A 25,096-nucleotide genomic window follows, 5' to 3' on the forward strand; every position below is an offset into this window, starting at 1 on the left:
CTAAATTGATTGCCATCGTTTTGTGCCCCGGGCTCAGCCCACCCTTCGATAGCTCAGCTGGTAGAGCGGAGGACTGTAGATGAAATGTTGGATATCCTTAGGTCGCTTGTTCGATTCCGGCTCGAAGGAGTCTGTTTTTAAATTCGGCACACACGTTTCTACATTTTCTTCTGACATTTTCTTCTGACTGAACTTGGATGGCCAGTTTAAAAAAAAGCCCATAGGTCAAGATCCAAATCTACCACCTTCCAACAACGGAAGGAACATTTGTGGTATTAGAGGCTTCTTGCTTCAATACGTCGATAAAAGCTGAATGAAAACACTTGACGGGGGACTTCTCACAGTTGACATCACGCAGACATGGATTGACCCCGACGTGATTTGAACACGCAACCTTCTGATCTGGAGTCAGACGCGCTACCGTTGCGCCACGAGGTCTCACGTCCCACTGCGGCTTCATATTGCCATTTTAAAAAAGCCCATAGGTGAAGCGCCAACTCTATCATGTTCCACAATAGAAGGACCGTTGCGTCATATTAGAGGCTTCTTGTTTAAACACTTTGATAAACTGTGAAGTAAAAGCTGAATAACAACACTTAACGTTGGACTTCACACTTTCGATGTCAAGAAGAGATGGCTTGACCCCGACATGATTTTAATAAACAAACTTCTAAACTGGAATCAGACGTGCTACCGTTGCTCCACCAGGTCTCAACAAATGAGGTGTTGCTTCCTGTGTAAGGCCCTTGATCCGGTCACCACACAAAGCAGTCTAATTTCTCCCAATAACCCTGAAGGCTCTCTAAATTGATTGCCATCGTTTTGTGCCCCGGGCTCAGCCCACCCTTCGATAGCTCAGCTGGTAGAGCGGAGGACTGTAGATGAAATGTTGGATATCCTTAGGTCGCTGGTTCGATTCCGGCTCGAAGGAGTCTGGTTTTAAATTCGGCACACACGTTTCCACATTTTCTTCTGACATTTTCTTCTGACTGAACTTGGATGGCCAGGTTAAAAAAAAAGCCCATAGGTCAAGATCCAAATCTACCACCTTCCACAACGGAAGGAACATTTGTGGTATTAGAGGCTTCTTGCTTCAATACGTCGATAAAAGCTGAATGAAAACACTTGACGGGGGACTTCTCACAGTTGACATCAAGCAGACATGGATTGACCCCGACGTGATTTGAACACGCAACCTTCTGATCTGGAGTCAGACGCGCTACCGTTGCGCCACGAGGTCTCACGTCCCACTGCGGCTTCGTATTGCCATTTTAAAAAAGCCCATAGGTGAAGCGCCAACTCTATCATGTTCCACAATAGAAGGACCGTTGCGTCATATTAGAGGCTTCTTGTTTAAACACTTTGATAAACTGTGAAGTAAAAGCTGAATAACAACACTTAACGTTGGACTTCACACTTTCGATGTCAAGAAGAGATGGCTTGACCCCGACATGATTTTAATAAACAAACTTCTAAACTGGAATCAGACGTGCTACCGTTGCTCCACCAGGTCTCAACAAATGAGGTGTTGCTTCCTGTGTAAGGCCCTTGATCCGGTCACCACACAAAGCAGTCTAATTTCTCCCAATAACCCTGAAGGCTCTCTAAATTGATTGCCATCGTTTTGTGCCCCGGGCTCAGCCCACCCTTCGATAGCTCAGCTGGTAGAGCGGAGGACTGTAGATGAAATGTTGGATATCCTTAGGTCGCTGGTTCGATTCCGGCTCGAAGGAGTCTGGTTTTAAATTCGGCACACACGTTTCCACATTTTCTTCTGACATTTTCTTCTGACTGAACTTGGATGGCCAGGTTAAAAAAAAAGCCCATAGGTCAAGATCCAAATCTACCACCTTCCACAACGGAAGGAACATTTGTGGTATTAGAGGCTTCTTGCTTCAATACGTCGATAAAAGCTGAATGAAAACACTTGACGGGGGACTTCTCACAGTTGACATCAAGCAGACATGGATTGACCCCGACGTGATTTGAACACGCAACCTTCTGATCTGGAGTCAGACGCGCTACCGTTGCGCCACGAGGTCTCACGTCCCGCTGCGGCTTCGTATTGCCATTTTAAAAAAGCCCATAGGTGAAGCGCCAACTCTATCATGTTCCACAATAGAAGGACCGTTGCGTCATATTAGAGGCTTCTTGTTTAAACACTTTGATAAACTGTGAAGTAAAAGCTGAATAACAACACTTAACGTTGGACTTCACACTTTCGATGTCAAGAAGAGATGGCTTGACCCCGACATGATTTTAATAAACAAACTTCTAAACTGGAATCAGACGTGCTACCGTTGCTCCACCAGGTCTAAACAAATGAGGTGTTGCTTCCTGTGTAAGGCCCTTGATCCGGTCACCACACAAAGCAGTCTAATTTCTCCCAATAACCCTGAAGGCTCTCTAAATTGATTGCCATCGTTTTGTGCCCCGGGCTCAGCCCACCCTTCGATAGCTCAGCTGGTAGAGCGGAGGACTGTAGATGAAATGTTGGATATCCTTAGGTCGCTGGTTCGATTCCGGCTCGAAGGAGTCTGGTTTTAAATTCGGCACACACGTTTCCACATTTTCTTCTGACATTTTCTTCTGACTGAACTTGGATGGCCAGTTTAAAAAAAAGCCCATAGGTCAAGATCCAAATCTACCACCTTCCACAACGGAAGGAACATTTGTGGTATTAGAGGCTTCTTGCTTCAATACGTCGATAAAAGCTGAATGAAAACACTTGACGGGGGACTTCTCACAGTTGACATCAAGCAGACATGGATTGACCCCGATGTGATTTGAACACGCAACCTTCTGATCTGGAGTCAGACGCGCTACCGTTGCGCCACTAGGTCTCACGTCCCACTGCGGCTTCGTATTGCCATTTTAAAAAAGCCCATAGGTGAAGCGCCAACTCTATCATGTTCCACAATAGAAGGACCGTTGCGTCATATTAGAGGCTTCTTGTTTAAACACTTTGATAAACTGTGAAGTAAAAGCTGAATAACAACACTTAACGTTGGACTTCACACTTTCGATGTCAAGAAGAGATGGCTTGACCCCGACATGATTTTAATAAACAAACTTCTAAACTGGAATCAGACGTGCTACCGTTGCTCCACCAGGTCTCAACAAATGAGGTGTTGCTTCCTGTGTAAGGCCCTTGATCCGGTCACCACACAAAGCAGTCTAATTTCTCCCAATAACCCTGAAGGCTCTCTAAATTGATTGCCATCGTTTTGTGCCCCGGGCTCAGCCCACCCTTCGATAGCTCAGCTGGTAGAGCGGAGGACTGTAGATGAAATGTTGGATATCCTTAGGTCGCTGGTTCGATTCCGGCTCGAAGGAGTCTGGTTTTAAATTCGGCACACACGTTTCCACATTTTCTTCTGACATTTTCTTCTGACTGAACTTGGATGGCCAGGTTAAAAAAAAAAGCCCATAGGTCAAGATCCAAATCTACCACCTTCCACAACGGAAGGAACATTTGTGGTATTAGAGGCTTCTTGCTTCAATACGTCGATAAAAGCTGAATGAAAACACTTGACGGGGGACTTCTCACAGTTGACATCAAGCAGACATGGATTGACCCCGACGTGATTTGAACACGCAACCTTCTGATCTGGAGTCAGACGCGCTACCGTTGCGCCACGAGGTCTCACGTCCCACTGCGGCTTCGTATTGCCATTTTAAAAAAGCCCATAGGTGAAGCGCCAACTCTATCATGTTCCACAATAGAAGGACCGTTGCGTCATATTAGAGGCTTCTTGTTTAAACACTTTGATAAACTGTGAAGTAAAAGCTGAATAACAACACTTAACGTTGGACTTCACACTTTCGATGTCAAGAAGAGATGGCTTGACCCCGACATGATTTTAATAAACAAACTTCTAAACTGGAATCAGACGTGCTACCGTTGCTCCACCAGGTCTCAACAAATGAGGTGTTGCTTCCTGTGTAAGGCCCTTGATCCGGTCACCACACAAAGCAGTCTAATTTCTCCCAATAACCCTGAAGGCTCTCTAAATTGATTGCCATCGTTTTGTGCCCCGGGCTCAGCCCACCCTTCGATAGCTCAGCTGGTAGAGCGGAGGACTGTAGATGAAATGTTGGATATCCTTAGGTCGCTGGTTCGATTCCGGCTCGAAGGAGTCTGGTTTTAAATTCGGCACACACGTTTCCACATTTTCTTCTGACATTTTCTTCTGACTGAACTTGGATGGCCAGTTTAAAAAAAAGCCCATAGGTCAAGATCCAAATCTACCACCTTCCACAACGGAAGGAACATTTGTGGTATTAGAGGCTTCTTGCTTCAATACGTCGATAAAAGCTGAATGAAAACACTTGACGGGGGACTTCTCACAGTTGACATCAAGCAGACATGGATTGACCCCGACGTGATTTGAACACGCAACCTTCTGATCTGGAGTCAGACGCGCTACCGTTGCGCCACGAGGTCTCACGTCCCACTGCGGCTTCGTATTGCCATTTTAAAAAAGCCCATAGGTGAAGCGCCAACTCTATCATGTTCCACAATAGAAGGACCGTTGCGTCATATTAGAGGCTTCTTGTTTAAACACTTTGATAAACTGTGATGTAAAAGCTGAATAACAACACTTAACGTTGGACTTCACACTTTCGATGTCAAGAAGAGATGGCTTGACCCCGACATGATTTTAATAAACAAACTTCTAAACTGGAATCAGACGTGCTACCGTTGCTCCACCAGGTCTCAACAAATGAGGTGTTGCTTCCTGTGTAAGGCCCTTGATCCGGTCACCACACAAAGCAGTCTAATTTCTCCCAATAACCCTGAAGGCTCTCTAAATTGATTGCCATCGTTTTGTGCCCCGGGCTCAGCCCACCCTTCGATAGCTCAGCTGGTAGAGCGGAGGACTGTAGATGAAATGTTGGATATCCTTAGGTCGCTGGTTCGATTCCGGCTCGAAGGAGTCTGGTTTTAAATTCGGCACACACGTTTCCACATTTTCTTCTGACATTTTCTTCTGACTGAACTTGGATGGCCAGGTTAAAAAAAAAGCCCATAGGTCAAGATCCAAATCTACCACCTTCCACAACGGAAGGAACATTTGTGGTATTAGAGGCTTCTTGCTTCAATACGTCGATAAAAGCTGAATGAAAACACTTGACGGGGGACTTCTCACAGTTGACATCAAGCAGACATGGATTGACCCCGACGTGATTTGAACACGCAACCTTCTGATCTGGAGTCAGACGCGCTACCGTTGCGCCACGAGGTCTCACGTCCCACTGCGGCTTCGTATTGCCATTTTAAAAAAGCCCATAGGTGAAGCGCCAACTCTATCATGTTCCACAATAGAAGGACCGTTGCGTCATATTAGAGGCTTCTTGTTTAAACACTTTGATAAACTGTGAAGTAAAAGCTGAATAACAACACTTAACGTTGGACTTCACACTTTCGATGTCAAGAAGAGATGGCTTGACCCCGACATGATTTTAATAAACAAACTTCTAAACTGGAATCAGACGTGCTACCGTTGCTCCACCAGGTCTCAACAAATGAGGTGTTGCTTCCTGTGTAAGGCCCTTGATCCGGTCACCACACAAAGCAGTCTAATTTCTCCCAATAACCCTGAAGGCTCTCTAAATTGATTGCCATCGTTTTGTGCCCCGGGCTCAGCCCACCCTTCGATAGCTCAGCTGGTAGAGCGGAGGACTGTAGATGAAATGTTGGATATCCTTAGGTCGCTGGTTCGATTCCGGCTCGAAGGAGTCTGGTTTTAAATTCGGCACACACGTTTCCACATTTTCTTCTGACATTTTCTTCTGACTGAACTTGGATGGCCAGTTTAAAAAAAAGCCCATAGGTCAAGATCCAAATCTACCACCTTCCACAACGGAAGGAACATTTGTGGTATTAGAGGCTTCTTGCTTCAATACGTCGATAAAAGCTGAATGAAAACACTTGACGGGGGACTTCTCACAGTTGACATCAAGCAGACATGGATTGACCCCGACGTGATTTGAACACGCAACCTTCTGATCTGGAGTCAGACGCCCTACCGTTGCGCCACGAGGTCTCACGTCCCACTGCGGCTTCGTATTGCCATTAAAAAAAAAGCCCATAGGTGAAGCGCCAACTCTATCATGTTCCACAATAGAAGGACCGTTGCGTCATATTAGAGGCTTCTTGATTTAAACACTTTGATAAACTGTGAAGTAAAAGCTGAATAACAACACTTAACGTTGGACTTCACACTTTCGATGTCAAGAAGAGATGGCTTGACCCCGACATGATTTTAATAAACAAACTTCTAAACTGGAATCAGACGTGCTACCGTTGCTCCACCAGGTCTCAACAAATGAGGTGTTGCTTCCTGTGTAAGGCCCTTGATCCGGTCACCACACAAAGCAGTCTAATTTCTCCCAATAACCCTGAAGGCTCTCTAAATTGATTGCCATCGTTTTGTGCCCCGGGCTCAGCCCACCCTTCGATAGCTCAGCTGGTAGAGCGGAGGACTGTAGATGAAATGTTGGATATCCTTAGGTCGCTGGTTCGATTCCGGCTCGAAGGAGTCTGGTTTTAAATTCGGCACACACGTTTCCACATTTTCTTCTGACAGTTTCTTCTGACTGAACTTGGATGGCCAGGTTAAAAAAAAAGCCCATAGGTCAAGATCCAAATCTACCACCTTCCACAACGGAAGGAACATTTGTGGTATTAGAGGCTTCTTGCTTCAATACGTCGATAAAAGCTGAATGAAAACACTTGACGGGGGACTTCTCACAGTTGACATCAAGCAGACATGGATTGACCCCGACGTGATTTGAACACGCAACCTTCTGATCTGGAGTCAGACGCGCTACCGTTGCGCCACGAGGTCTCACGTCCCACTTCGGCTTCGTATTGCCATTTTAAAAAAGCCCATAGGTGAAGCGCCAACTCTATCATGTTCCACAATAGAAGGACCGTTGCGTCATATTAGAGGCTTCTTGTTTAAACACTTTGATAAACTGTGAAGTAAAAGCTGAATAACAACACTTAACGTTGGACTTCACACTTTCGATGTCAAGAAGAGATGGCTTGACCCCGACATGATTTTAATAAACAAACTTCTAAACTGGAATCAGACGTGCTACCGTTGCTCCACCAGGTCTCAACAAATGAGGTGTTGCTTCCTGTGTAAGGCCCTTGATCCGGTCACCACACAAAGCAGTCTAATTTCTCCCAAGAACCCTGAAGGCTCTCTAAATTGATTGCCATCGTTTTGTGCCCCGGGCTCAGCCCACCCTTCGATAGCTCAGCTGGTAGAGCGGAGGACTGTAGATGAAATGTTGGATATCCTTAGGTCGCTGGTTCGATTCCGGCTCGAAGGAGTCTGGTTTTAAATTCGGCACACACACGTTTCCACATTTTCTTCTGACATTTTCTTCTGACTGAACTTGGATGGCCAGTTTAAAAAAAAGCCCATAGGTCAAGATCCAAATCTACCACCTTCCACAACGGAAGGAACATTTGTGGTATTAGAGGCTTCTTGCTTCAATACGTCGATAAAAGCTGAATGAAAACACTTGACGGGGGACTTCTCACAGTTGACATCAAGCAGACATGGATTGACCCCGACGTGATTTGAACACGCAACCTTCTGATCTGGAGTCAGACGCGCGCTACCGTTGCGCCACTAGGTCTCACGTCCCACTGCGGCTTCGTATTGCCATTTTAAAAAAGCCCATAGGTGAAGCGCCAACTCTATCATGTTCCACAATAGAAGGACCGTTGCGTCATATTAGAGGCTTCTTGTTTAAACACTTTGATAAACTGTGAAGTAAAAGCTGAATAACAACACTTAACGTTGGACTTCACACTTTCGATGTCAAGAAGAGATGGCTTGACCCCGACATGATTTTAATAAACAAACTTCTAAACTGGAATCAGACGTGCTACCGTTGCTCCACCAGGTCTCAACAAATGAGGTGTTGCTTCCTGTGTAAGGCCCTTGATCCGGTCACCACACAAAGCAGTCTAATTTCTCCCAATAACCCTGAAGGCTCTCTAAATTGATTGCCATCGTTTTGTGCCCCGGGCTCAGCCCACCCTTCGATAGCTCAGCTGGTAGAGCGGAGGACTTTAGATGAAATGTTGGATATCCTTAGGTCGCTGGTTCGTATTCCGGCTCGAAGGAGTCTGGTTTTAAATTCGGCACACACGTTTCCACATTTTCTTCTGACATTTTCTTCTGACTGAACTTGGATGGCCAGTAAAAAAAAAAAAGCCCATAGGTCAAGATCCAAATCTACCACCTTCCACAACGGAAGGAACATTTGTGGTATTAGAGGCTTCTTGCTTCAATACGTCGATAAAAGCTGAATGAAAACACTTGACGGGGGACTTCTCACAGTTGACATCAAGCAGACATGGATTGACCCCGACGTGATTTGAACACGCAACCTTCTGATCTGGAGTCAGACGCGCTACCGTTGCGCCACGAGGTCTCACGTCCCACTGCGGCTTCGTATTGCCATTTAAAAAAATCCCATAGGTGAAGCGCCAACTCTATCATGTTCCACAATAGAAGGACCGTTGCGTCATATTAGAGGCTTCTTGTTTAAACACTTTGATAAACTGTGAAGTAAAAGCTGAATAACAACACTTAACGTTGGACTTCACACTTTCGATGTCAAGAAGAGATGGCTTGACCCCGACATGATTTTAATAAACAAACTTCTAAACTGGAATCAGACGTGCTACCGTTGCTCCACCAGGTCTCAACAAATGAGGTGTTGCTTCCTGTGTAAGGCCCTTGATCCGGTCACCACACAAAGCAGTCTAATTTCTCCCAATAACCCTGAAGGCTCTCTAAATTGATTGCCATCGTTTTGTGCCCCGGGCTCAGCCCACCCTTCGATAGCTCAGCTGGTAGAGCGGAGGACTGTAGATGAAATGTTGGATATCCTTAGGTCGCTGGTTCGATTCCGGCTCGAAGGAGTCTGGTTTTAAATTCGGCACACACGTTTCCACATTTTCTTCTGACATTTTCTTCTGACTGAACTTGGATGGCCAGGTTAAAAAAAAAGCCCATAGGTCAAGATCCAAATCTACCACCTTCCACAACGGAAGGAACATTTGTGGTATTAGAGACTTCTTGCTTCAATACGTCGATAAAAGCTGAATGAAAACACTTGACGGGGGACTTCTCACAGTTGACATCAAGCAGACATGGATTGACCCCGACGTGATTTGAACACGCAACCTTCTGATCTGGAGTCAGACGCCCTACCGTTGCGCCACGAGGTCTCACGTCCCACTGCGGCTTCGTATTGCCATTTTAAAAAAGCCCATAGGTGAAGCGCCAACTCTATCATGTTCCACAATAGAAGGACCGTTGCGTCATATTAGATGCTTCTTGTTTAAACACTTTGATAAACTGTGAAGTAAAAGCTGAATAACAACACTTAACGTTGGACTTCACACTTTCGATGTCAAAGAAGAGATGGCTTGACCCCGACATGATTTTTAATAAACAAACTTCTAAACTGGAATCAGACGTGCTACCGTTGCTCCACCAGGTCTCAACAAATGAGGTGTTGCTTCCTGTGTAAGGCCCTTGATCCGGTCACCACACAAAGCAGTCTAATTTCTCCCAATAACCCTGAAGGCTCTCTAAATTGATTGCCATCGTTTTGTGCCCCGGGCTCAGCCCACCCTTCGATAGCTCAGCTGGTAGAGTGGAGGACTGTAGATGAAATGTTGGATATCCTTAGGTCGCTGGTTCGATTCCGGCTCGAAGGAGTCTGGTTTTAAATTCGGCACACACGTTTCCACATTTTCTTCTGACATTTTCTTCTGACTGAACTTGGATGGCCAGGTTAAAAAAAAAGCCCATAGGTCAAGATCCAAATCTACCACCTTCCACAACGGAAGGAACATTTGTGGTATTAGAGGCTTCTTGCTTCAATACGTCGATAAAAGCTGAATGAAAACACTTGACGGGGGACTTCTCACAGTTGACATCAAGCAGACATGGATTGACCCCGACGTGATTTGAACACGCAACCTTCTGATCTGGAGTCAGACGCGCTACCGTTGCGCCACGAGGTCTCACGTCCCACTGCGGCTTCGTATTGCCATTTTAAAAAAGCCCATAGGTGAAGCGCCAAATCTATCATCATGTTCCACAATAGAAGGACCGTTGCGTCATATTAGAGGCTTCTTGTTTAAACACTTTGATAAACTGTGAAGTAAAAGCTGAATAACAACACTTAACGTTGGACTTCACACTTTCGATGTCAAGAAGAGATGGCTTGACCCCGACATGATTTTAATAAACAAACTTCTAAACTGGAATCAGACGTGCTACCGTTGCTCCACCAGGTCTCAACAAATGAGGTGTTGCTTCCTGTGTAAGGCCCTTGATCCGGTCACCACACAAAGCAGTCTAATTTCTCCCAATAACCCTGAAGGCTCTCTAAATTGATTGCCATCGTTTTGTGCCCCGGGCTCAGCCCACCCTTCGATAGCTCAGCTGGTAGAGCGGAGGACTGTAGATGAAATGTTGGATATCCTTAGGTCGCTGGTTCGATTCCGGCTCGAAGGAGTCTGGTTTTAAATTCGGCACACACGTTTCCACATTTTCTTCTGACATTTTCTTCTGACTGAACTTGGATGGCCCAGTTTAAAAAAAAGCCCATAGGTCAAGATCCAAATCTACCACCTTCCACAACGGAAGGAACATTTGTGGTATTAGAGGCTTCTTGCTTCAATACGTCGATAAAAGCTGAATGAAAACACTTGACGGGGGACTTCTCACAGTTGACATCAAGCAGACATGGATTGACCCCGACGTGATTTGAACACGCAACCTTCTGATCTGGAGTCAGACGCGCTACCGTTGCGCCACGAGGTCTCACGTCCCACTGCGGCTTCGTATTGCCATTTTAAAAAAGCCCATAGGTGAAGAGCCAACTCTATCATGTTCCACAATAGAAGGACCGTTGCGTCATATTAGAGGCTTCTTGTTTAAACACTTTGATAAACTGTGAAGTAAAAGCTGAATAACAACACTTAACGTTGGACTTCACACTTTCGATGTCAAGAAGAGATGGCTTGACCCCGACATGATTTTAATGAACAAACTTCTAAACTGGAATCAGACGTGCTACCGTTGCTCCACCAGGTCTCAACAAATGAGGTGTTGCTTCCTGTGTAAGGCCCTTGATCCGGTCACCACACAAAGCAGTCTAATTTCTCCCAATAACCCTGAAGGCTCTCTAAATTGATTGCCATCGTTTTGTGCCCCGGGCTCAGCCCACCCTTCGATAGCTCAGCTGGTAGAGCGGAGGACTGTAGATGAAATGTTGGATATCCTTAGGTCGCTGGTTCGATTCCGGCTCGAAGGAGTCTGGTTTTAAATTCGGCACACACGTTTCCACATTTTCTTCTGACATTTTCTTCTGACTGAACTTGGATGCCAGTTTAAAAAAAAGCCCATAGGTCAAGATCCAAATCTACCACCTTCCACAACGGAAGGAACATTTGTGGTATTAGAGGCTTCTTGCTTCAATACGTCGATAAAAGCTGAATGAAAACACTTGACGGGGGACTTCTCACAGTTGACATCAAGCAGACATGGATTGACCCCGACGTGATTTGAACACGCAACCTTCTGATCTGGAGTCAGACGCGCTACCGTTGCGCCACGAGGTCTCACGTCCCACTGCGGCTTCGTATTGCCATTTTAAAAAAGCCCATAGGTGAAGCGCCAACTCTATCATGTTCCACAATAGAAGGACCGTTGCGTCATATTAGAGGCTTCTTGTTTAAACACTTTGATAAACTGTGAAGTAAAAGCTGAATAACAACACTTAACGTTGGACTTCACACTTTCGATGTCAAGAAGAGATGGCTTGACCCCGACATGATTTTAATAAACAAACTTCTAAACTGGAATCAGACGTGCTACCGTTGCTCCACCAGGTCTCAACAAATGAGGTGTTGCTTCCTGTGTAAGGCCCTTGATCCGGTCACCACACAAAGCAGTCTAATTTCTCCCAATAACCCTGAAGGCTCTCTAAATTGATTGCCATCGTTTTGTGCCCCGGGCTCAGCCCACCCTTCGATAGCTCAGCTGGTAGAGCGGAGGACTGTAGATGAAATGTTGGATATCCTTAGGTCGCTGGTTCGATTCCGGCTCGAAGGAGTCTGGTTTTAAATTCGGCACACACGTTTCCACATTTTCTTCTGACATTTTCTTCTGACTGAACTTGGATGGCCAGTTTAAAAAAAAGCCCATAGGTCAAGATCCAAATCTACCACCTTCCACAACGGAAGGAACATTTGTGGTATTAGAGGCTTCTTGCTTCAATACGTCGATAAAAGCTGAATGAAAACACTTGACGGGGGACTTCTCACAGTTGACATCAAGCAGACATGGATTGACCCCGACGTGATTTGAACACGCAACCTTCTGATCTGGAGTCGGACGCGCTACCGTTGCGCCACGAGGTCTCACGTCCCACTGCGGCTTCGTATTGCCATTTTAAAAAAGCCCATAGGTGAAGCGCCAACTCTATCATGTTCCACAATAGAAGGACCGTTGCGTCATATTAGAGGCTTCTTGTTTAAACACTTTGATAAACTGTGAAGTAAAAGCTGAATAACAACACTTAACGTTGGACTTCACACTTTCGATGTCAAGAAGAGATGGCTTGACCCCGACATGATTTTAATAAACAAACTTCTAAACTGGAATCAGACGTGCTACCGTTGCTCCACCAGGTCTCAACAAATGAGGTGTTGCTTCCTGTGTAAGGCCCTTGATCCGGTCACCACACAAAGCAGTCTAATTTCTCCCAATAACCCTGAAGGCTCTCTAAATTGATTGCCATCGTTTTGTGCCCCGGGCTCAGCCCACCCTTCGATAGCTCAGCTGGTAGAGCGGAGGACTGTAGATGAAATGTTGGATATCCTTAGGTCGCTGGTTCGATTCCGGCTCGAAGGAGTCTGGTTTTAAATTCGGCACACACGTTTCCACATTTTCTTCTGACATTTTCTTCTGACTGAACTTGGATGGCCAGTTAAAAAAAAAAAAGCCCATAGGTCAAGATCCAAATCTACCACCTTCCACAACGGAAGGAACATTTGTGGTATTAGAGGCTTCTTGCTTCAATACGTCGATAAAAGCTGAATGAAAACACTTGACGGGGGACTTCTCACAGTTGACATCAAGCAGACATGGATTGACCCCGACGTGATTTGAACACGCAACCTTCTGATCTGGAGTCAGACGCGCTACCGTTGCGCCACGAGGTCTCACGTCCCACTGCGGCTTCGTATTGCCATTTTAAAAAAGCCCATAGGTGAAGCGCCAACTCTATCATGTTCCACAATAGAAGGACCGTTGCGTCATATTAGAGGCTTCTTGTTTAAACACTTTGATAAACTGTGAAGTAAAAGCTTAATAACAACACTTAACGTTGGACTTCACACTTTCGATGTCAAGAAGAGATGGCTTGACCCCGACATGATTTTAATAAACAAACTTCTAAACTGGAATCAGACGTGCTACCGTTGCTCCACCAGGTCTCAACAAATGAGGTGTTGCTTCCTGTGTAAGGCCCTTGATCCGGTCACCACACAAAGCAGTCTAATTTCTCCCAATAACCCTGAAGGGCTCTCTAAATTGATTGCCATCGTTTTGTGCCCCGGGCTCAGCCCACCCTTCGATAGCTCAGCTGGTAGAGCGGAGGACTGTAGATGAAATGTTGGATATCCTTAGGTCGCTGGTTCGATTCCGGCTCGAAGGAGTCTGGTTTTAAATTCGGCACACACGTTTCCACATTTTCTTCTGACATTTTCTTCTGACTGAACTTGGATGGCCAGGTTAAAAAAAAAGCCCATAGGTCAAGATCCAAATCTACCACCTTCCACAACGGAAGGAACATTTGTGGTATTAGAGGCTTCTTGCTTCAATACGTCGATAAAAGCTGAATGAAAACACTTGACGGGGGACTTCTCACAGTTGACATCAAGCAGACATGGATTGATGCCGACGTGATTTGAACACGCAACCTTCTGATCTGGAGTCAGACGCGCTACCGTTGCGCCACGAGGTCTCACGTCCCACTGCGGCTTCGTATTGCCATTTTAAAAAAGCCCATAGGTGAAGCGCTCAACTCTATCATGTTCCACAATAGAAGGACCGTTGCGTCATATTAGAGGCTTCTTGTTTAAACACTTTGATAAACTGTGAAGTAAAAGCTGAATAACAACACTTAACGTTGGACTTCACACTTTCGATGTCAATAAGAGATGGCTTGACCCCGACATGATTTTAATAAACAAACTTCTAAACTGGAATCAGACGTGCTACCGTTGCTCCACCAGGTCTCAACAAATGAGGTGTTGCTTCCTGTGTAAGGCCCTTGATCCGGTCACCACACAAAGCAGTCTAATTTCTCCCAATAACCCTGAAGGCTCTCTAAATTGATTGCCATCGTTTTGTGCCCCGGGCTCAGCCCACCCTTCGATAGCTCAGCTGGTAGAGCGGAGGACTGTAGATGAAATGTTGGATATCCTTAGGTCGCTGGTTCGATTCCGGCTCGAAGGAGTCTGGTTTTAAATTCGGCACACACGTTTCCACATTTTCTTCTGACATTTTCTTCTGACTGAACTTGGATGGCCATGTTAAAAAAAAAAGCCCATAGGTCAAGATCCAAATCTACCACCTTCCACAACGGAAGGAACATTTGTGGTATTAGAGGCTTCTTGCTTCAATACGTCGATAAAAGCTGAATGAAAACACTTGACGGGGGACTTCTCACAGTTGACATCAAGCAGACATGGATTGACCCCGACGTGATTTGAACACGCAACCTTCTGATCTGGAGTCAGACGCGCTACCGTTGCGCCACGAGGTCTCACGTCCCACTGCGGCTTCGTATTGCCATTTTAAAAAAGCCCATAGGTGAAGCGCCAACTCTATCATGTTCCACAATAGAAGGACCGTTGCGTCATATTAGAGGCTTCTTGTTTAAACACTTTGATAAACTGTGAAGTAAAAGCTGAATAACAACACTTAACGTTGGACTTCACACTTTCGATGTCAAGAAGAGATGGCTTGACCCCGACATGATTTTAATAAACAAACTTCTAAACTGGAATCAGACGTGCTACCGTTGCTCCACCAGGTCTCAACAAATGAGGTGTTGCTTCCTGTGTAAGGCCCTTGATCCGGTCACCACACAAAGCAGTCTAATTTCTCCCAATAACCCTGAAGGCTCTCTAAATTGATTGCCATCGTTTTGTGCCCCGGGCTCAGCCCACCCTTCGATAGCTCAGCTGGTAGAGCGGAGGACTGTAGATGAAATGTTGGATATCCTTAGGTCGCTGGTTCGATTCCGGCTCGAAGGAGTCTGGTTTTAAATTCGGCACACACGTTTCCACATTTTCTTCTGACATTTTCTTCTGACTGAACTTGGATGGCCAGTTTAAAAAAAAAGCCCATAGGTCAAGATCCAAATCTACCACCTTCCACAACGGAAGGAACATTTGTGGTATTAGAGGCTTCTTGCTTCAATACGTCGATAAAAGCTGAATGAAAACACTTGACGGGGGACTTCTCACAGTTGACATCAAGCAGACATGGATTGACCCCGACGTGATTTGAACACGCAACCTTCTGATCTGGAGTCAGACGCGCTACCGTTGCGCCACGAGGTCTCACGTCCCACTGCGGCTTCGTATTGCCATTTTAAAAAAGCCCATAGGTGAAGCGCCAACTCTATCATGTTCCACAATAGAAGGACCGTTGCGTCATATTAGAGGCTTCTTGTTTAAACACTTTGATAAACTGTGAAGTAAAAGCTGAATAACAACACTTAACGTTGGACTTCACACTTTCGATGTCAAGAAGAGATGGCTTGACCCCGACATGATTTTAATAAACAAACTTCTAAACTGGAATCAGACGTGCTACCGTTGCTCCACCAGGTCTCAACAAATGAGGTGTTGCTTCCTGTGTAAGGCCCTTGATCCGGTCACCACACAAAGCAGTCTAATTTCTCCCAATAACCCTGAAGGCTCTCTAAATTGATTGCCATCGTTTTGTGCCCCGGGCTCAGCCCACCCTTCGATAGCTCAGCTGGTAGAGCGGAGGACTGTAGATGAAATGTTGGATATCCTTAGGTCGCTGGTTCGATTCCGGCTCGAAGGAGTCTGGTTTTAAATTCGGCACACACGTTTCCACATTTTCTTCTGACATTTTCTTCTGACTGAACTTGGATGGCCAGTTTAAAAAAAAAGCCCATAGGTCAAGATCCAAATCTACCACCTTCCACAACGGAAGGAACATTTGTGGTATTAGAGGCTTCTTGCTTCAATACGTCGATAAAAGCTGAATGAAAACACTTGACGGGGGACTTCTCACAGTTGACATCAAGCAGACATGGATTGACCCCGACGTGATTTGAACACGCAACCTTCTGATCTGGAGTCAGACGCGCTACCGTTGCGCCACGAGGTCTCACGTCCCACTGCGGCTTCGTATTGCCATTTTAAAAAAGCCCATAGGTGAAGCGCCAACTCTATCATGTTCCACAATAGAAGGACCGTTGCGTCATATTAGAGGCTTCTTGTTTAAACACTTTGATAAACTGTGAAGTAAAAGCTGAATATAACAACACTTAACGTTGGACTTCACACTTTCGATGTCAAGAAGAGATGGCTTGACCCCGACATGATTTTAATAAACAAACTTCTAAACTGGAATCAGACGTGCTACCGTTGCTCCACCAGGTCTCAACAAATGAGGTGTTGCTTCCTGTGTAAGGCCCTTGATCCGGTGACCACACAAAGCAGTCTAATTTCTCCCAATAACCCTGAAGGCTCTCTAAATTGATTGCCATCGTTTTGTGCCCCGGGCTCAGCCCACCCTTCGATAGCTCAGCTGGTAGAGCGGAGGACTGTAGATGAAATGTTGGATATCCTTAGGTCGCTGGTTCGATTCCGGCTCGAAGGAGTCTGGTTTTAAATTCGGCACACACGTTTCCACATTTTCTTCTGACATTTTCTTCTGACTGAACTTGGATGGCCAGGTTAAAAAAAAAGCCCATAGGTCAAGATCCAAATCTACCACCTTCCACAACGGAAGGAACATTTGTGGTATTAGAGGCTTCTTGCTTCAATACGTCGATAAAAGCTGAATGAAAACACTTGACGGGGGACTTCTCACAGTTGACATCAAGCAGACATGGATTGACCCCGACGTGATTTGAACACGCAACCTTCTGATCTGGAGTCAGACGCGCTACCGTTGCGCCACTAGGTCTCACGTCCCACTGCGGCGTCGTATTGCCATTTTAAAAAAGCCCATAGGTGAAGCGCCAACTCTATCATGTTCCACAATAGAAGGACCGTTGCGTCATATTAGAGGCTTCTTGTTTAAACACTTTGATAAACTGTGAAGTAAAAGCTGAATAACAACACTTAACGTTGGACTTCACACTTTCGATGTCAAGAAGAGATGGCTTGACCCCGACATGATTTTAATAAACAAACTTCTAAACTGGAATCAGACGTGCTACCGTTGCTCCACCAGGTCTCAACAAATGAGGTGTTGCTTCCTGTGTAAGGCCCTTGATCCGGTCACCACACAAAGCAGTCTAATTTCTCCCAATAACCCTGAAGGCTCTCTAAATTGATTGCCATCGTTTTGTGCCCCGGGCTCAGCCCACCCTTCGATAGCTCAGCTGGTAGAGCGGAGGACTGTAGATGAAATGTTGGATATCCTTAGGTCGCTGGTTCGATTCCGGCTCGAAGGAGTCTGGTTTTAAATTCGGCACACATGTTTCCACATTTTCTTCTGACATTTTCTTCTGACTGAACTTGGATGGCCAGTTTAAAAAAAAGCCCATAGGTCAAGATCCAAATCTACCACCTTCCACAACGGAAGGAACATTTGTGGTATTAGAGGCTTCTTGCTTCAATACGTCGATAAAAGCTGAATGAAAACACTTGACGGGGGACTTCTCACAGTTGACATCAAGCAGACATGGATTGACCCCGACGTGATTTGAACACGCAACCTTCTGATCTGGAGTCAGACGCGCTACCGTTGCGCCACGAGGTCTCACGTCCCACTGCGGCTTCGTATTGCCATTTTAAAAAAGCCCATAGGTGAAGCGCCAACTCTATCATGTTCCACAATAGAAGGACCGTTGCGTCATATTAGAGGCTTCTTGTTTAAACACTTTGATAAACTGTGAAGTAAAAGCTGAATAACAACACTTAACGTTGGACTTCACACTTTCGATGTCAAGAAGAGATGGCTTGACCCCGACATGATTTTAATAAACAAACTTCTAAACTGGAATCAGACGTGCTACCGTTGCTCCACCAGGTCTCAACAAATGAGGTGTTGCTTCCTGTGTAAGGCCCTTGATCCGGTCACCACACAAAGCAGTCTAATTTCTCCCAATAACCCTGAAGGCTCTCTAAATTGATTGCCATCGTTTTGTGCCCCGGGCTCAGCCCACCCTTCGATAGCTCAGCTGGTAGAGCGGAGGACTGTAGATGAAATGTTGGATATCCTTAGGTCGCTGGTTCGATTCCGGCTCGAAGGAGTCTGGTTTTAAATTCGGCACACACGTTTCCACATTTTCTTCTGACATTTTCTTCTGACTGAACTTGGATGGCCAGTTTTAAAAAAAAAGCCCATAGGTCAAGATCCAAATCTACCACCTTACACAACGGAAGGAACATTTGTGGTATTAGAGGCTTCTTGCTTCAATACGTCGATAAAAGCTGAATGAAAACACTTTACGGGGGACTTCTCACAGTTGACATCAAGCAGACATGGATTGACCCCGACGTGATTTGAACACGCAACCTTCTGATCTGGAGTCAGACGCGCTACCGTTGCGCCACTAGGTCTCACGTCCCACTGCGGCTTCGTATTGCCATTTTAAAAAAGCCCATAGGTGAAGCGCCAACTCTATCATGTTCCACAATAGAAGGACCGTTGCGTCATATTAGAGGCTTCTTGTTTAAACACTTTGATAAACTGTGAAGTAAAAGCTGAATAACAACACTTAACGTTGGACTTCACACTTTCGATGTCAAGAAGAGATGGCTTGACCCCGACATGATTTTAATAAACAAACTTCTAAACTGGAATCAGACGTGCTACCGTTGCTCCACCAGGTCTCAACAAATGAGGTGTTGCTTCCTGTGTAAGGCCCTTGATCCGGTCACCACACAAAGCAGTCTAATTTCTCCCAATAACCCTGAAGGCTCTCTAAATTGATTGCCATCGTTTTGTGCCCCGGGCTCAGCCCACCCTTCGATAGCTCAGCTGGTAGAGCGGAGGACTGTAGATAAAATGTTGGATATCCTTAGGTCGCTGGTTCGATTCCGGCTCGAAGGAGTCTGGTTTTAAATTCGGCACACACGTTTCCACATTTTCTTCTGACATTTTCTTCTGACTGAACTTGGATGGCCAGGTTAAAAAAAAAGCCCATAGGTCAAGATCCAAATCTACCACCTTCCACAACGGAAGGAACATTTGTGGTATTAGAGGCTTCTTGCTTCAATACGTCGATAAAAGCTGAATGAAAACACTTGACGGGGGACTTCTCACAGTTGACATCAAGCAGACATGGATTGACCCCGACGTGATTTGAACACGCAACCTTCTGATCTGGAGTCAGACGCGCTACCGTTGCGCCACGAGGTCTCACGCCCCACTGCGGCTTCGTATTGCCATTTTAAAAAAGCCCATAGGTGAAGCGCCAACTCTATCATGTTCCGCAATAGAAGGACCGTTGCGTCATATTAGAGGCTTCTTGTTTAAACACTTTGATAAACTGTGAAGTAAAAGCTGAATAACAACACTTAACGTTGGACTTCACACTTTCGATGTCAAGAAGAGATGGCTTGACCCCGACATGATTTTAATAAACAAACTTCTAAACTGGAATCAGACGTGCTACCGTTGCTCCACCAGGTCTCAACAAATGAGGTGTTGCTTCCTGTGTAAGGCCCTTGATCCGGTCACCACACAAAGCAGTCTAATTTCTCCCAATAACCCTGAAGGCTCTCTAAATTGATTGCCATCGTTTTGTGCCCCGGGCTCAGCCCACCCTTCGATAGCTCAGCTGGTAGAGCGGAGGACTGTAGATGAAATGTTGGATATCCTTAGGTCGCTGGTTCGATTCCGGCTCGAAGGAGTCTGGTTTTAATTCGGCACACACGTTTCCACATTTTCTTCTGACATTTTCTTCTGACTGAACTTGGATGGCCAGTTTAAAAAAAAGCCCATAGGTCAAGATCCAAATCTACCACCTTCCACAACGGAAGGAACATTTGTGGTATTAGAGGCTTCTTGCTTCAATACGTCGATAAAAGCTGAATGAAAACACTTGACGGGGGACTTCTCACAGTTGACATCAAGCAGACATGGATTGACCCCGACGTGATTTGAACACGCAACCTTCTGATCTGGAGTCAGACGCGCTACCGTTGCGCCACGAGGTCTCACGTCCCACTGCGGCTTCGTATTGCCATTTTAAAAAAGCCCATAGGTGAAGAGCCAACTCTATCATGTTCCACAATAGAAGGACCGTTGCGTCATATTAGAGGCTTCTTGTTTAAACACTTTGATAAACTGTGAAGTAAAAGCTGAATAACAACACTTAACGTTGGACTTCACACTTTCGATGTCAAGAAGAGATGGCTTGACCCCGACATGATTTTAATAAACAAACTTCTAAACTGGAATCAGACGTGCTACCGTTGCTCCACCAGGTCTCAACAAAGTGAGGTGTTGCTTCCTGTGTAAGGCCCTTGATCCGGTCACCACACAAAGCAGTCTAATTTCTCCAATAACCCTGAAGGCTCTCTAAATTGATTGCCATCGTTTTGTGCCCCGGGCTCAGCCCACCCTTCGATAGCTGTAGAGCGGAGGGTGTAGATGAAATGTTGGTATCCTTAGGACTGTCGATTCCTGAAGGAGTTGGATATAAATTAGGCGCTGGTTCCACATTTCCGGCATTTTCTTCGAAGGAAGTCTGGTTTAAAAAAAAGCCCATAGGTCAAGATCCAAATCACACCTTCCACACGGAAGGAACATTCTGACATTCAATACGTCGATAAAAGCCTGAATGAAAAACACTTGACGGGGGACTTCTCCACAGTTGACATCAAGCAGACATGGATTGACCCCGACGTGATTTGAACACGCAACCTTCTGATCTGGAGTCAGACGCGCTACCGTTGCGCCACGAGGTCTCACGTCCCACTGCGGCTTCGTATTGCCATTTTAAAAAAAGCCCATAGGTGAAGCGCCAACTCTATCAAGTTCCGCAATAGAAGGACCGTTGCGTCATATTAGAGGCTTCTTTTTTAAACACTTTGATAAACTGTGAAGTAAAAGCTGAATAACAACACTTAACGTTGGACTTCACACTTTCGATGTCAAGAAGAGATGGCTTGAGCCCGACAGATTTTAATAAACAAACTTCTAAACTGGAATCAGCGTGTTACCGTTGCTCCACCAGGTCTCAACAAATGAGTTGTTGCTTCCTGTGTAAGGCCCTTGATCCGGTCACCACACAAAGCAGTCTAATTTCTCGTTCTCAATAACCCTGAAGGCTCTCTAAATTGATTGCCATCGTTTTGTGCCCCGGGCTCAGCCCACCCTTCGATAGCTCAGCTGGTAGAGCGGAGGACTGTAGATGAAATGTTGGATATCCTTAGGTCGCTGGTTCGATTCCGGCTCGAAGGAGTCTGGTTTTAAATTCGGCACACACGTTTCCACATTTTCTTCTGACATTTTCTTCTGACTGAACTTGGATGGCCAGTTTAAAAAAAAAGCCCATAGGTCAAGATCCAAATCTACCACCTTCCACAACGGATGGAACATTTGTGGTATTAGAGGCTTCTTGCTTCAATACGTCGATAAAAGCTGAATGAAAACACTTGACGGGGGACTTCTCACAGTTGACATCAAGCAGACATGGATTGACCCCGACGTGATTTGAAACACGCAACCTTCTGATCTGGAGTCAGACGCGCTACCGTTGCGCCACGAGGCCTCACGTCCCACTGCGGCTTCGTATTGCCATTTAAAAAAATCCCAGAGGTGAAGCGCCAACTCTATCATGTTCCACAATAGAAGGACCGTTGCGTCATATTAGAGGCTTCTTGTTTAAACACTTTGATAAACTGTGAAGTAAAAGCTGAATAACAACACTTAACGTTGGACTTCACACTTTCGATGTCAAGAAGAGATGGCTTGAGCCCGACATGATTTTAATAAACAAACTTCTAAACTGGAATCAGACGTGCTACCGTTGCTCCACCAGGTCTCAACAAATGAGGTGTTGCTTCCTGTGTAAGGCCCTTGATCCGGTCACCACACAAAGCAGTCTAATTTCTCCCAATAACCCTGAAGGCTCTCTAAATTGATTGCCATCGTTTTGTGCCCCGGGCTCAGCCCACCCTTCGATAGCTCAGCTTGGTAGAGCTGAGGACTGTAGATGAAATGTTGGATATCCTTAGGTCGCTGGTTCGATTCCGGCTCGAAGGAGTCTGGTTTTAAATTCGGCACACACGTTTCCACCATTTTCTTCTGACATTTTCTTCTGACTGAACTTGGATGGCCAGGTTAAAAAAAAAGCCCATAGGTCAAGATCCAAATCTAACCACCTTCCACAACGGAAGGAACATTTGTGGTAGTAGAGGCTTCTTGCTTCAATACGTATCGATTTAAAAGCTGAAAATGAAAACACTTGACGGGGGGGGGGGGGGGACTTCTCACAGTTGACATCAATCAGACCATGGATTGACCCCAACGTGATTTGCACACGCAACCTTCTGATCTGGAGTCAGAACAGCGCTAACCGTTGCGCCACGAGGTCTCACGTCCCACTGCGGCTTCGTATTGCCATTTTTAAAAACGCCCATAGGTGAAGAGCGCCCCCCCCCAACTCTATCATGTTTCCCAATAGAAGGACCGTTGCGTCATATGAGGGGGGGGGAGGCTTCTTGTTTTTAAACACTTGGATAAACGTTGTGAAGATAAAAGCTGAATAACAAACACCTTAACGTTTGGCTGACTTCACACTTTCGAGGTCAAGAAGAGATGGCTTGACCCCGGACAATATTTTTAATACAAACAAACTTCTAAACGGAATCAGACGTGCTAACGTTGCTCCACCAGGTCTCCAACAAATGAGGTGTGGTTGCTTTCCTGTGTAAGGCCCTTGATCCGGACATCACAACACAAATCAAAGCAGGTTCAACTAATTTCTGCTCCAAGAACCCTTAAGGCCTCTCTAATACTTTATTTCCATCGTTTTGTGCACCCGTCTCAGCCCACTCTCTTCGTTAGCGTCCAGGCCTGGTAGAGGCGAGGACTGATAGATGAAATTTTGATGCTCCTTAGGTCGCTGGTTCGATCCGGCTCGAATGAGTCTGGTTTTAAATTCGGCACAACAACTTTCCACATTTTGAACTTGACATTGGCTTCAGACTTAACTTGGATAAAAAGGTTTTAAAAAAAAAAGGCCCCCCCATTAAGGTCAAGATCTCCAAATCTACCACCTTCCACAACGGAAGGAACAATTTGTGTTATTAGAGGCTTCTTGCTTCAATACGTCGATAAAAGCTGAATGAAAACACTTGACGGGGGACTTCTCACAGTCGACATCAAGGCAGACATGGATTGACCCCGACGTGATTGGAACACGCAACCTTCTGATCTGGAGTCAGACGCGCTACCGTTGCGCCAGGAACAGGTCTCACGTCCCACTGCGGCTTCGTATTGCCATTTAAAAAAATTCCCATAGTGAAGCGCCAACTCTATCAAGTTCCGCAATAGAAAGACCGTTGCGTCATATTAGAGGCTTCTTGTTTAAAACACTTTGATAAACTGTACGTAGTAAAGCTGAATAACAACACTGAACGTTGGACTTCCACACTTTCGATGTTCAAGAAGAGATGGCTTGGGCCCGACATGATTTTAATAAACAAACTTCTAAACTGGGAATCAGACGTGCTACCGTTGCTCCACAGGTCTCAACAAATGAGGTGTTGCTTCCTGTGTAAGGCCCTTGATCCCGGGTCACCACACAAAGCAGTCTAAATTTCTCCCAATAACCTGAAGGCTCTCCTAAATTGATGCCATCGTTTTGTGCCCCGGGCTCAGCCCAACCTTCGATAGCTCAGCTGGTTAAAGAGCGGAGGACTGTAGATGAAACTGTTGGATATCCTTTAGGTCGCTGGTTCGGATTCCGGCTCGAAGGAGTCTAGTTTTAACTTCGGGCACACACGTTTCCACATTTTCTTCTGACATTTTCTCTTCTGACTGCAACTTGGATGGCCGGGTAAAAAAAAAGCCCATAGGTCAAGATCCAAATCTCCCACCTTCCACAACGGAATAGGAAATTTGTGGTATTAGAGGCTTTCTTGCTTCAATACGCTACGATAAAAGCTGAATGAAAACACTTGACGGGGGGGGGGGGGGGACTTCTCACAGTTGACATCAAGCAGGACATGGATTGACCCCGACGTGATTTGAACACGCAACCTTCTGATCTGGAGTCCGAACAGCGCTACGTTGCGCCACGAGGTCTCACGTCCCACTGCGGCTTCGTATGCCATTTTAAAAAAGCCCATAGGTGAAGCGCCAACTCTATCAAGTTCCGCAATAGAAGGACCGTTGCGTCATATTAGAGGCTTCTTGTTTTAAACACTTTTGATAACAACTGTGAAGTAAAAGCTGAATAACAAACACTTAACGTTGGACTTCACACTTTCGCCTTGTCAGAAGAAGAGATGGCTTGAGCCCGACATGATTTTAATAAACAAACTTCTAAACTGGAATCAGACGTGCTAACCGTTGCTCCACCAGGTCTCAACAAATGAGGTGTTGCTTCCTGTGTAAGGCCCTTGATCGGTCACAACACTAAAGCAGTTTAAATTTCTCCTCAGTTCACAATGAAGGCTCTCTACATTGCATGCCCCTCGTTTGTGTGCACGGGCTCAGCCCCCCCTTCGATAGCTTCGCTGGCTAGATCGCGGAGGAATGTAGCAATGGAAATGTGGATATCCTTAGGTCGCTGGTTTCGA

The 25,096-nt window shown here is 45.7% G+C and overlaps 50 non-coding genes across 50 annotated transcripts; 25 read left to right on the forward strand and 25 right to left on the reverse strand.

The window, feature by feature from the left end:
- Positions 1 to 366: 366 nt before the first annotated feature.
- On the reverse strand, positions 367 to 438 carry trnaw-cca. The gene has a single exon. It is a non-coding gene; the product is annotated as a tRNA-Trp (tRNA).
- A 406-nt stretch (positions 439 to 844) lies between these two features.
- Positions 845 to 931, forward strand: trnay-gua. The gene is given in 2 exon segments: positions 845 to 881; positions 896 to 931. It is a non-coding gene; the product is annotated as a tRNA-Tyr (tRNA).
- Positions 932 to 1,168: 237 nt separating this feature from the next.
- On the reverse strand, positions 1,169 to 1,240 carry trnaw-cca. Its single transcript has one exon. It is a non-coding gene; the product is annotated as a tRNA-Trp (tRNA).
- Positions 1,241 to 1,646: 406 nt separating this feature from the next.
- On the forward strand, positions 1,647 to 1,733 carry trnay-gua. The gene is given in 2 exon segments: positions 1,647 to 1,683; positions 1,698 to 1,733. It is a non-coding gene; the product is annotated as a tRNA-Tyr (tRNA).
- Positions 1,734 to 1,970: 237 nt separating this feature from the next.
- On the reverse strand, positions 1,971 to 2,042 carry trnaw-cca. Its single transcript has one exon. It is a non-coding gene; the product is annotated as a tRNA-Trp (tRNA).
- Positions 2,043 to 2,448: 406 nt separating this feature from the next.
- On the forward strand, positions 2,449 to 2,535 carry trnay-gua. The gene is given in 2 exon segments: positions 2,449 to 2,485; positions 2,500 to 2,535. It is a non-coding gene; the product is annotated as a tRNA-Tyr (tRNA).
- A 714-nt stretch (positions 2,536 to 3,249) lies between these two features.
- On the forward strand, positions 3,250 to 3,336 carry trnay-gua. The gene is given in 2 exon segments: positions 3,250 to 3,286; positions 3,301 to 3,336. It is a non-coding gene; the product is annotated as a tRNA-Tyr (tRNA).
- A 238-nt stretch (positions 3,337 to 3,574) lies between these two features.
- Positions 3,575 to 3,646, reverse strand: trnaw-cca. The gene has a single exon. It is a non-coding gene; the product is annotated as a tRNA-Trp (tRNA).
- A 406-nt stretch (positions 3,647 to 4,052) lies between these two features.
- trnay-gua lies at positions 4,053 to 4,139 on the forward strand. Its single transcript is given in 2 exon segments — positions 4,053 to 4,089; positions 4,104 to 4,139. It is a non-coding gene; the product is annotated as a tRNA-Tyr (tRNA).
- A 236-nt stretch (positions 4,140 to 4,375) lies between these two features.
- trnaw-cca lies at positions 4,376 to 4,447 on the reverse strand. Its single transcript has one exon. It is a non-coding gene; the product is annotated as a tRNA-Trp (tRNA).
- Positions 4,448 to 4,853: 406 nt separating this feature from the next.
- trnay-gua lies at positions 4,854 to 4,940 on the forward strand. The gene is given in 2 exon segments: positions 4,854 to 4,890; positions 4,905 to 4,940. It is a non-coding gene; the product is annotated as a tRNA-Tyr (tRNA).
- A 237-nt stretch (positions 4,941 to 5,177) lies between these two features.
- Positions 5,178 to 5,249, reverse strand: trnaw-cca. The gene has a single exon. It is a non-coding gene; the product is annotated as a tRNA-Trp (tRNA).
- A 406-nt stretch (positions 5,250 to 5,655) lies between these two features.
- On the forward strand, positions 5,656 to 5,742 carry trnay-gua. The gene is given in 2 exon segments: positions 5,656 to 5,692; positions 5,707 to 5,742. It is a non-coding gene; the product is annotated as a tRNA-Tyr (tRNA).
- A 236-nt stretch (positions 5,743 to 5,978) lies between these two features.
- On the reverse strand, positions 5,979 to 6,050 carry trnaw-cca. The gene has a single exon. It is a non-coding gene; the product is annotated as a tRNA-Trp (tRNA).
- Positions 6,051 to 6,458: 408 nt separating this feature from the next.
- On the forward strand, positions 6,459 to 6,545 carry trnay-gua. The gene is given in 2 exon segments: positions 6,459 to 6,495; positions 6,510 to 6,545. It is a non-coding gene; the product is annotated as a tRNA-Tyr (tRNA).
- Positions 6,546 to 6,782: 237 nt separating this feature from the next.
- Positions 6,783 to 6,854, reverse strand: trnaw-cca. The gene has a single exon. It is a non-coding gene; the product is annotated as a tRNA-Trp (tRNA).
- A 406-nt stretch (positions 6,855 to 7,260) lies between these two features.
- On the forward strand, positions 7,261 to 7,347 carry trnay-gua. Its single transcript is given in 2 exon segments — positions 7,261 to 7,297; positions 7,312 to 7,347. It is a non-coding gene; the product is annotated as a tRNA-Tyr (tRNA).
- A 1,044-nt stretch (positions 7,348 to 8,391) lies between these two features.
- trnaw-cca lies at positions 8,392 to 8,463 on the reverse strand. The gene has a single exon. It is a non-coding gene; the product is annotated as a tRNA-Trp (tRNA).
- A 406-nt stretch (positions 8,464 to 8,869) lies between these two features.
- Positions 8,870 to 8,956, forward strand: trnay-gua. Its single transcript is given in 2 exon segments — positions 8,870 to 8,906; positions 8,921 to 8,956. It is a non-coding gene; the product is annotated as a tRNA-Tyr (tRNA).
- Positions 8,957 to 9,193: 237 nt separating this feature from the next.
- Positions 9,194 to 9,265, reverse strand: trnaw-cca. Its single transcript has one exon. It is a non-coding gene; the product is annotated as a tRNA-Trp (tRNA).
- A 408-nt stretch (positions 9,266 to 9,673) lies between these two features.
- On the forward strand, positions 9,674 to 9,760 carry trnay-gua. Its single transcript is given in 2 exon segments — positions 9,674 to 9,710; positions 9,725 to 9,760. It is a non-coding gene; the product is annotated as a tRNA-Tyr (tRNA).
- A 237-nt stretch (positions 9,761 to 9,997) lies between these two features.
- Positions 9,998 to 10,069, reverse strand: trnaw-cca. Its single transcript has one exon. It is a non-coding gene; the product is annotated as a tRNA-Trp (tRNA).
- Positions 10,070 to 10,478: 409 nt separating this feature from the next.
- trnay-gua lies at positions 10,479 to 10,565 on the forward strand. The gene is given in 2 exon segments: positions 10,479 to 10,515; positions 10,530 to 10,565. It is a non-coding gene; the product is annotated as a tRNA-Tyr (tRNA).
- A 237-nt stretch (positions 10,566 to 10,802) lies between these two features.
- Positions 10,803 to 10,874, reverse strand: trnaw-cca. Its single transcript has one exon. It is a non-coding gene; the product is annotated as a tRNA-Trp (tRNA).
- A 406-nt stretch (positions 10,875 to 11,280) lies between these two features.
- Positions 11,281 to 11,367, forward strand: trnay-gua. The gene is given in 2 exon segments: positions 11,281 to 11,317; positions 11,332 to 11,367. It is a non-coding gene; the product is annotated as a tRNA-Tyr (tRNA).
- A 235-nt stretch (positions 11,368 to 11,602) lies between these two features.
- trnaw-cca lies at positions 11,603 to 11,674 on the reverse strand. The gene has a single exon. It is a non-coding gene; the product is annotated as a tRNA-Trp (tRNA).
- Positions 11,675 to 12,080: 406 nt separating this feature from the next.
- trnay-gua lies at positions 12,081 to 12,167 on the forward strand. The gene is given in 2 exon segments: positions 12,081 to 12,117; positions 12,132 to 12,167. It is a non-coding gene; the product is annotated as a tRNA-Tyr (tRNA).
- A 236-nt stretch (positions 12,168 to 12,403) lies between these two features.
- trnaw-cca lies at positions 12,404 to 12,475 on the reverse strand. Its single transcript has one exon. It is a non-coding gene; the product is annotated as a tRNA-Trp (tRNA).
- A 406-nt stretch (positions 12,476 to 12,881) lies between these two features.
- Positions 12,882 to 12,968, forward strand: trnay-gua. The gene is given in 2 exon segments: positions 12,882 to 12,918; positions 12,933 to 12,968. It is a non-coding gene; the product is annotated as a tRNA-Tyr (tRNA).
- A 239-nt stretch (positions 12,969 to 13,207) lies between these two features.
- trnaw-cca lies at positions 13,208 to 13,279 on the reverse strand. The gene has a single exon. It is a non-coding gene; the product is annotated as a tRNA-Trp (tRNA).
- Positions 13,280 to 13,686: 407 nt separating this feature from the next.
- Positions 13,687 to 13,773, forward strand: trnay-gua. The gene is given in 2 exon segments: positions 13,687 to 13,723; positions 13,738 to 13,773. It is a non-coding gene; the product is annotated as a tRNA-Tyr (tRNA).
- Positions 13,774 to 14,489: 716 nt separating this feature from the next.
- trnay-gua lies at positions 14,490 to 14,576 on the forward strand. The gene is given in 2 exon segments: positions 14,490 to 14,526; positions 14,541 to 14,576. It is a non-coding gene; the product is annotated as a tRNA-Tyr (tRNA).
- A 238-nt stretch (positions 14,577 to 14,814) lies between these two features.
- Positions 14,815 to 14,886, reverse strand: trnaw-cca. The gene has a single exon. It is a non-coding gene; the product is annotated as a tRNA-Trp (tRNA).
- A 406-nt stretch (positions 14,887 to 15,292) lies between these two features.
- On the forward strand, positions 15,293 to 15,379 carry trnay-gua. The gene is given in 2 exon segments: positions 15,293 to 15,329; positions 15,344 to 15,379. It is a non-coding gene; the product is annotated as a tRNA-Tyr (tRNA).
- Positions 15,380 to 15,616: 237 nt separating this feature from the next.
- trnaw-cca lies at positions 15,617 to 15,688 on the reverse strand. The gene has a single exon. It is a non-coding gene; the product is annotated as a tRNA-Trp (tRNA).
- A 406-nt stretch (positions 15,689 to 16,094) lies between these two features.
- On the forward strand, positions 16,095 to 16,181 carry trnay-gua. Its single transcript is given in 2 exon segments — positions 16,095 to 16,131; positions 16,146 to 16,181. It is a non-coding gene; the product is annotated as a tRNA-Tyr (tRNA).
- A 237-nt stretch (positions 16,182 to 16,418) lies between these two features.
- Positions 16,419 to 16,490, reverse strand: trnaw-cca. Its single transcript has one exon. It is a non-coding gene; the product is annotated as a tRNA-Trp (tRNA).
- A 408-nt stretch (positions 16,491 to 16,898) lies between these two features.
- Positions 16,899 to 16,985, forward strand: trnay-gua. Its single transcript is given in 2 exon segments — positions 16,899 to 16,935; positions 16,950 to 16,985. It is a non-coding gene; the product is annotated as a tRNA-Tyr (tRNA).
- Positions 16,986 to 17,222: 237 nt separating this feature from the next.
- Positions 17,223 to 17,294, reverse strand: trnaw-cca. The gene has a single exon. It is a non-coding gene; the product is annotated as a tRNA-Trp (tRNA).
- A 406-nt stretch (positions 17,295 to 17,700) lies between these two features.
- On the forward strand, positions 17,701 to 17,787 carry trnay-gua. Its single transcript is given in 2 exon segments — positions 17,701 to 17,737; positions 17,752 to 17,787. It is a non-coding gene; the product is annotated as a tRNA-Tyr (tRNA).
- A 236-nt stretch (positions 17,788 to 18,023) lies between these two features.
- On the reverse strand, positions 18,024 to 18,095 carry trnaw-cca. Its single transcript has one exon. It is a non-coding gene; the product is annotated as a tRNA-Trp (tRNA).
- A 406-nt stretch (positions 18,096 to 18,501) lies between these two features.
- trnay-gua lies at positions 18,502 to 18,588 on the forward strand. The gene is given in 2 exon segments: positions 18,502 to 18,538; positions 18,553 to 18,588. It is a non-coding gene; the product is annotated as a tRNA-Tyr (tRNA).
- Positions 18,589 to 18,826: 238 nt separating this feature from the next.
- trnaw-cca lies at positions 18,827 to 18,898 on the reverse strand. The gene has a single exon. It is a non-coding gene; the product is annotated as a tRNA-Trp (tRNA).
- Positions 18,899 to 19,304: 406 nt separating this feature from the next.
- Positions 19,305 to 19,391, forward strand: trnay-gua. Its single transcript is given in 2 exon segments — positions 19,305 to 19,341; positions 19,356 to 19,391. It is a non-coding gene; the product is annotated as a tRNA-Tyr (tRNA).
- Positions 19,392 to 19,628: 237 nt separating this feature from the next.
- trnaw-cca lies at positions 19,629 to 19,700 on the reverse strand. The gene has a single exon. It is a non-coding gene; the product is annotated as a tRNA-Trp (tRNA).
- Positions 19,701 to 20,106: 406 nt separating this feature from the next.
- On the forward strand, positions 20,107 to 20,193 carry trnay-gua. The gene is given in 2 exon segments: positions 20,107 to 20,143; positions 20,158 to 20,193. It is a non-coding gene; the product is annotated as a tRNA-Tyr (tRNA).
- A 235-nt stretch (positions 20,194 to 20,428) lies between these two features.
- On the reverse strand, positions 20,429 to 20,500 carry trnaw-cca. Its single transcript has one exon. It is a non-coding gene; the product is annotated as a tRNA-Trp (tRNA).
- A 681-nt stretch (positions 20,501 to 21,181) lies between these two features.
- On the reverse strand, positions 21,182 to 21,253 carry trnaw-cca. Its single transcript has one exon. It is a non-coding gene; the product is annotated as a tRNA-Trp (tRNA).
- Positions 21,254 to 21,662: 409 nt separating this feature from the next.
- trnay-gua lies at positions 21,663 to 21,749 on the forward strand. The gene is given in 2 exon segments: positions 21,663 to 21,699; positions 21,714 to 21,749. It is a non-coding gene; the product is annotated as a tRNA-Tyr (tRNA).
- Positions 21,750 to 21,986: 237 nt separating this feature from the next.
- Positions 21,987 to 22,059, reverse strand: trnaw-cca. The gene has a single exon. It is a non-coding gene; the product is annotated as a tRNA-Trp (tRNA).
- Between the last annotated feature and the right edge of the window lie 3,037 nt (positions 22,060 to 25,096).

This window comes from Cyprinus carpio, chromosome B18, assembly GCF_018340385.1.
Source record: "Cyprinus carpio isolate SPL01 chromosome B18, ASM1834038v1, whole genome shotgun sequence".
Taxonomy (NCBI): Eukaryota; Metazoa; Chordata; class Actinopteri; order Cypriniformes; family Cyprinidae; genus Cyprinus; species Cyprinus carpio.